At 29.9% G+C, this 7170-nt stretch overlaps 1 long non-coding RNA gene across 2 annotated transcripts; it reads left to right on the plus strand.

The window, feature by feature from the left end:
- The first annotated feature begins 2953 nt into the window (after window positions 1-2953).
- Window positions 2954-5097, plus strand: LOC119662567. 2 transcript variants are annotated; one of them, XR_005250814.1, is made up of 6 exons: window positions 2954-3154; window positions 3214-3358; window positions 3427-3565; window positions 4030-4351; window positions 4422-4931; window positions 4992-5097. It is a non-coding gene; the product is annotated as an uncharacterized LOC119662567 (long non-coding RNA). The 2 variants fall into 2 exon arrangements; XR_005250813.1 differs by having other exon boundaries at window positions 3437-3565.
- Window positions 5098-7170: the final 2073 nt, after the last annotated feature.

Below are 7170 nucleotides of genomic sequence, written 5' to 3' on the forward strand. Positions count from 1 at the left end.
ATAAATATCTTTTAAAAAGGTTAGTACAGTAACGCTCGGGACATATCGTCCAAATAAGTACACGAATGTAACTATTTGGATAGCAGACTATACATAATTAGTGTTTGAATTTCTGGTCATCTGGGTAAATAGGAGTCTAACCAACTCATACAAATAAGTTGATTAGACTTGATGTGTTTTTAATATGTCCACCCTTATCACTTCCATAGATCAAATACACATTAACCTGGAGGAGTCATTACTAAACGTCATTTTTTTGCACTGCCTTAGCTTATCTAAAACTATATGTAGATAATCAGACTTTCATACTAGAATGCACTCTAATAAAAGAAAGGATCAAGTATAGTACCTTTGTTTACAATACTTTCGTCGAGTTAGAAGACCCACTCAATTCTCCTATCCAAATTTATAAGAAATGAGGAACCTAAAAGTTCTCCTAGTTAACTTTCTTGATATCAGTGAGTTAATAGTTGATTCGGCAATATGAGTTGATCACTTCAAAGTTCACCTACATTTTATAGCAGTGAATAACAGTAGAATATTTTCTATTTCTTTTATCTTTTACATATTCTAGATGGATACAAAGGTGAAGAGAAACATATCAAGTAGTTTTTTGATTCTCCACTTCAATTTGCTTGTGGCATTGACTGATTTCTATTCTTCTATATATAAGTTATTTAAAACTGTTTCCCAATCTCAAGAGTTATGATGATCAGCAGTTACTCAATTAGTCTGATTGGTCTGGCTTGTCCATCTTCATAACAAGACTAGAAAATACCCTAATTAGACAAGTTAAGAAATGAAATACGAATTCCAATTAAGAAATAGAAAAGAGGACAAAAGTTCTGTTATTACTACTTAATGTTTGTTTATTTTATTATTAAAAATTCGGATTCGTTGGCAGCAGTATTTTATCACTCATAGTGAGTACTTTATCTGCTACAGTGCTAAAGCATTTCTTAACTAAAGAATTTTTTTTTTTTTTTAAAACATACATTTATTTATTGCATCTTCTCTTAAAATGAGACTAACAATAAGTTGTAAAATCTTATAACTAATTACATAATGTTACAAATTTTTATTTTAACTATACATTGTATAAAATAAAATAAAATAAAATAAAATAAGTAAACCTTATATCACGAACCTCACTTAGATTAATGGGTTAAATTTCATTGGAGTGAATGTTAGGTGGTTTCTTAAGAAAGTGATTCAACTTTAACAGATTACTAAAAAGAAAGGTGCGGTTTTTACTTCAAGCTGTTGAGCTGTTGAATATTAATTAACGGCTGGACGGTCAGCTCTTTTTAGGCGGGAAGTAATGGATAGAAGTGCGAGATTTCTTGCTAAGGGATTAACATGCTCTGTTAGCCTTTTATTGTATTTTTTTCTTATATTGTCAAATTCAGCTTTAACTAGGGGAATTTGTAGATCTCGGTGTATACTTTCATTCCTAATATACCATGGGGCACCAGTGATAATTCTTAGTATTTTTGACTGAGCTCTTTGTATAATTTCAATATTTGAAGCACTAGCATTGCCAAATAGCTGGATACCATAAGTCCATATTGGTTTAATGATGCTGTTATACAAGGTTACTTTATACTCTAGGCACAGCGAAGATCTGCTATTAATGAGCCAATGCAACTTAGAGGCTTGGAGCTTCATCTGAATTTTTTTTGGCTTCAATATGTTTGCGCCAAGTTAGTCGTCTGTCTAGGTGGATACCTAAGTACGTTATATTATCTGCTTGTAGTATGGGAATGTTGTTTAATAAAATTGTTGGAGATGTACTCCGATTTAAGGTAAAAATGACGTGTCTATATTTTACTTCGTTAATTTTAATTCGCCATTTTGACAACCATTTCTCCACCCGATATAAGTGAGATTGAAGTTGGTTTGAAGCTAGCACAGCGTTTCTGTTTCGGCATAAAATTGCCGTATCATCGGCAAACGCTGTGGTGATAACTGAACTACTTATCGGGATATCAGATGTGTAAAGTACATACAATATAGGGCCAAGAACACTTCCTTGTGGAACGCCAGCTTCTATTGGGAAATTATTAGAAGTATATGATTTGCATTTCACTTTAAAGCTTCTATTATGCAGACACGATTCTAGAATTGAGTGGACATTTGCAGGTAATGAACAGCGTATCTCATATATGAGTCCATTATGCCATACTTTATCAAATGCTTGTTTAACATCGAGGAATACCGCGGAACAATATTCTCCGAGCTCAAAGAATCAATTAAAGAATTGGCTTACTGATATCAATTTTTAGTTATTTTAGCACTGGAACTAATGTAGAATCCATCTTGAGTAAATAACGAAAGAATGTTGCAATAACAAGTTAATCAAAACAGCTGTTCGTGATATACAATAGTCTCCAGACAACTGTATATAGCCGTAAACAATTGCAATACAAATGAGCTTGCGAATCTCCTACTAAACTAAATATGACATATCTTACGACATGCTATACCATATCCGTTCTACGTCGTACATTTGTCGATGCACACACCTTGTTTCATCGTCGTACGTTTATAACGAAAGGGTTTTGAAAATTTTCAATCAGTTTTCGTCATTTTTCGTTAATACAACGAATCGGATTGCACTTAACCACAATCCCACAAACCTCCTGTTACCAACACTTTTCTATTTATAATTATAAAAATATTTAATTTATTATCGTGTTTAATTATTCTCATTTAAGGACAATATCTTACAAAGACTGTATGAATAATGTTTCAGTGTGACAAAAATATCAGACAGTCAGACAGTCAGATTTTCATTTTCTAAGTCATAATTTGTCACTCTCTTTAAAAAATGAATTTATAAGATCTGAATAATAATCAAGTTTTCATCGATATTTCTTGAAACTGTTTGTATTTTGAACTAGTAAAATTGAACGAAAACTAATTCATTTAAAAATTTTTTCTTTTAGTTAAGCTCAAAATTTAAGTTAAAAATATTTGGAAAAAATGTGAAAAATTCAAGTCTTTGTAAAATTTTCAATACGTTTCGCACAAAATATTGGAGTCAAAATTCATATAAAAGTTATACGTTAAGTGGATTTTTATGGAAGGAACGTAAGGGTTTCCATTCTTAAATTTGGCTGCTGTACTGAAGTACAAACTTTTTTCATATAAGGTAAGTTGTTGAAGTTAATCATTCATTCTAGAGATCTTTTCTATTCTGAATGGTTTTAGTAAGGATTACTTGAAATAGCTTCAGTGATGGAGAAAATAGCGAATAAAGAAATAATAACGCGTCAAACAAAGCAAAAAAAATAAAAATGAGAAAATCAATTAAATTCTTAGAAATATAATGAGCAGAGTCTGTGTCGATGTCGATGTAAGTTCCTTGATTTATTTTATTTGTCATATTTTGAAACTTCCATTTCACCGTTTTTAAAATAAAAGTTTTTCGTAGATAACCTCACTGCTGATTTTGCATGATTGTTGGGAATATAAATAAACTATTTTATTAAAATTTTTTATTTTATAAGATTATATAAAATTATAATACAGAAAAGGAAAGAGGAATATATATAAAATATATGTAAGTAGTTACAATATAAAAATAGTGAAACTGAAATATTTTACTGTAATTTACTTGGAAAGATAAATTGAAACAATCATAAATAAATGAAAATGACTACGACTATCCCAATAGCAAATATTCTACTACGACTATAACACATCGACATCCACATCCACATCCACATCCACTTTATACAGATTATGTATTCTGATGAATCGGAACCCATATTATTAAAGACAAATTCACTCAAAACCACTAAATATTACACATTCCTCACATCCACGAGTATGAAAATCATCATCAAATAAAACTCTCGTCTTCATTTTATGTCTGGATAGTATCCGGATTTGATCAACTGTCACAAAATTTCACAGAAATTACTCGCAACTCTCAAAAACACACATGTACAACTATTTTAATATTTAATTCTCTTAATGAGTCAACACATGAATTTTAAATAATTATTTATTTTTATTTATCAGTCAATGCGCATGAAGAGGCGGGATCACGTTGATAAAAATATATCTAAAAGTAAACTTGTAAACCTCACCAATTCAACATTATTTTTTAAAGAAAATTGGATAATCACTAATTTGAGAAACTAAAATCGAAAATCGAAAATCGAAAATCGAAATATATTGCAAATATACACTGAGAGATATTATTGTGTTTATTAAACTTTATTTAACTCTACTCTATTGGATAAATGGATGGTGTCCCTCCACCCCTCTACCCCTGCACCCCTCCACCCCACCACTGCATTTCGGGATACATATATAAAAGAAACTTAATACAATAATATGGGTAACTAATCAAAAATAATTTACTCTCATATTTCAACATTAAACTCTATTATTTTATATATATACTATAGATGCAGCTGTATTTTTTACTATACGGCGAAGTAAGTTCTGCAAAAATTAATTGGATGCTACAAATACTGAAAAGACAACGGTCCGTCAAATTTCTGTACTTAACATATAAATTATTGGTATGATGTGTTTCAAGAGAATTTGGAATTTACACTGAGTGTTGTGTGAGATTTATGTTAAATGAAAAATGTAAAATGTTAATGTTAAATGTAAATGTTAAATAAGATTCACAAGTAAATCTTAATGAACGAAACGGGAGCATTGAATCCTGAAACCCCAAGAAATCAGAAATCGTACAATCCTGTAATAATGGACTAATATTACTAACTAGTACAACTGAAAATTATAATATAAAATAAAATATACCTTATATAATAAATACTTTCGCAATTCACAACGGAAAGGATTTATATAATACCATTTCATTTTGAATTTGAAATATTCAAACATCATCAGTTTGAGTACTGTTTCAATTAATAAGTTTATATAATATTTGTTAGAATTAATTGTTGGTAAATATCAAAACTTTCATGTCGTGAACATTTTATAAACTTATTTGTCTTATTTAATAGCTTTTGAACTTTTAACCATAACCATTATGGTAATTCAATCAACCATCATGTATCAATTTTGGGTGTGTGAGCCATAAAATAGTACTTCCTGTGAGTGTGGAAACGATAATATTTATGTTACATATAAAGCAAGTTTTGCAAATATAAATTAAAATGCAAATACTTTCTTAGGGCCTTATTATACAGGGATTCATGGTCATTTCTTTATTTGAATTGTGCTTTTCACAATAAGAATAATATAAAATTTTCATTTGAATTTTTTCATGGTCATGCCGTTTGATCATGACCAAAAGGAGTGTAACCAGTCGTCATATGACTGACTGCATAACCCTTAGGGTACAGAGAACCACGAAATATTGAAAAGTTATTTGTACATAATATTATCGTATTGAAAGGCGGCTTAGAGGCTAACTTAGTTATAGTGAAATCAGAAAATATAAACGACAGAACACAGAAAAAGTGACAAAATACATCACAACACAAGTTCAAACCAACCATCAAATACTTTGCGCACAAAGACATAAAATGCAATAGCTCAATGTTTGTATCTGTTCCAATAAAATAAAAAAACCGCGTATTAGTGAACAAAGCACTTTTACTCAATATTATCTGTGACCTCTTCCTGACGAAATACTCGTATATATTGCACTTGATTTAAGAAAGTGCAATTCTGAATTCGTCTTCTCATCAACAGAATTGAATAATCGAACAATGGAACATAGGAACAAAACGATATGTCTTTCATATATCTTTGTCAGAACTGATTGTATTTTTGAATAAGTCAAATCTATTTATTTAAAAGCATTAATATATTCAAGAGCTAAGCTTACGTACAACTAACTTAATATTTACTAATCGCATTAAGTGATTATAAATATCTTTTAAAAAGGTTAGTACAGTAACGCTCGGGACATATCGTCCAAATAAGTACACGAATGTAACTATTTGGATAGCAGACTATACATAATTAGTGTTTGAATTTCTGGTCATCTGGGTAAATAGGAGTCTAACCAACTCATACAAATAAGTTGATTAGACTTGATGTGTTTTTAATATGTCCACCCTTATCACTTCCATAGATCAAATACACATTAACCTGGAGGAGTCATTACTAAACGTCATTTTTTTGCACTGCCTTAGCTTATCTAAAACTATATGTAGATAATCAGACTTTCATACTAGAATGCACTCTAATAAAAGAAAGGATCAAGTATAGTACCTTTGTTTACAATACTTTCGTCGAGTTAGAAGACCCACTCAATTCTCCTATCCAAATTTATAAGAAATGAGGAACCTAAAAGTTCTCCTAGTTAACTTTCTTGATATCAGTGAGTTAATAGTTGATTCGGCAATATGAGTTGATCACTTCAAAGTTCACCTACATTTTATAGCAGTGAATAACAGTAGAATATTTTCTATTTCTTTTATCTTTTACATATTCTAGATGGATACAAAGGTGAAGAGAAACATATCAAGTAGTTCTTTGATTTTCCACTTCAATTTGCTTGTGGCATTGACTGATTTCTATTCTTCTATATATAAGTTATTTAAAACTGTTTCCCAATCTCAAGAGTTATGATGATCAGCAGTTACTCAATTAGTCTGATTGGTCTGGCTTGTCCATCTTCATAACAAGACTAGAAAATACCCTAATTAGACAAGTTAAGAAATGAAATACGAATTCCAATTAAGAAATAGAAAAGAGGACAAAAGTTCTGTTATTACTACTTAATGTTTGTTTATTTTATTATTAAAAATTCGGATTCGTTGGCAGCAGTATTTTATCACTCATAGTGAGTACTTTATCTGCTACAGTGCTAAAGCATTTCTTAACTAAAGAATTTTTTTTTTTTTTAAAACATACATTTATTTATTGCATCTTCTCTTAAAATGAGACTAACAATAAGTTGTAAAATCTTATAACTAATTACATAATGTTACAAATTTTTATTTTAACTATACATTGTATAAAATAAAATAAAATAAAATAAAATAAAATAAGTAAACCTTATATCACGAACCTCACTTAGATTAATGGGTTAAATTTCATTGGAGTGAATGTTAGGTGGTTTCTTAAGAAAGTGATTCAACTTTAACAGATTACTAAAAAGAAAGGTGCGGTTTTTACTTCAAGCTGTTGAGCTGTTGAATATTAATTAACGGCTGGACGGTCAGCTCT

Source organism: Teleopsis dalmanni, chromosome X, assembly GCF_002237135.1.
Source record: "Teleopsis dalmanni isolate 2A chromosome X, ASM223713v2, whole genome shotgun sequence".
In the NCBI taxonomy this organism is placed as follows: Eukaryota; Metazoa; Arthropoda; class Insecta; order Diptera; family Diopsidae; genus Teleopsis; species Teleopsis dalmanni.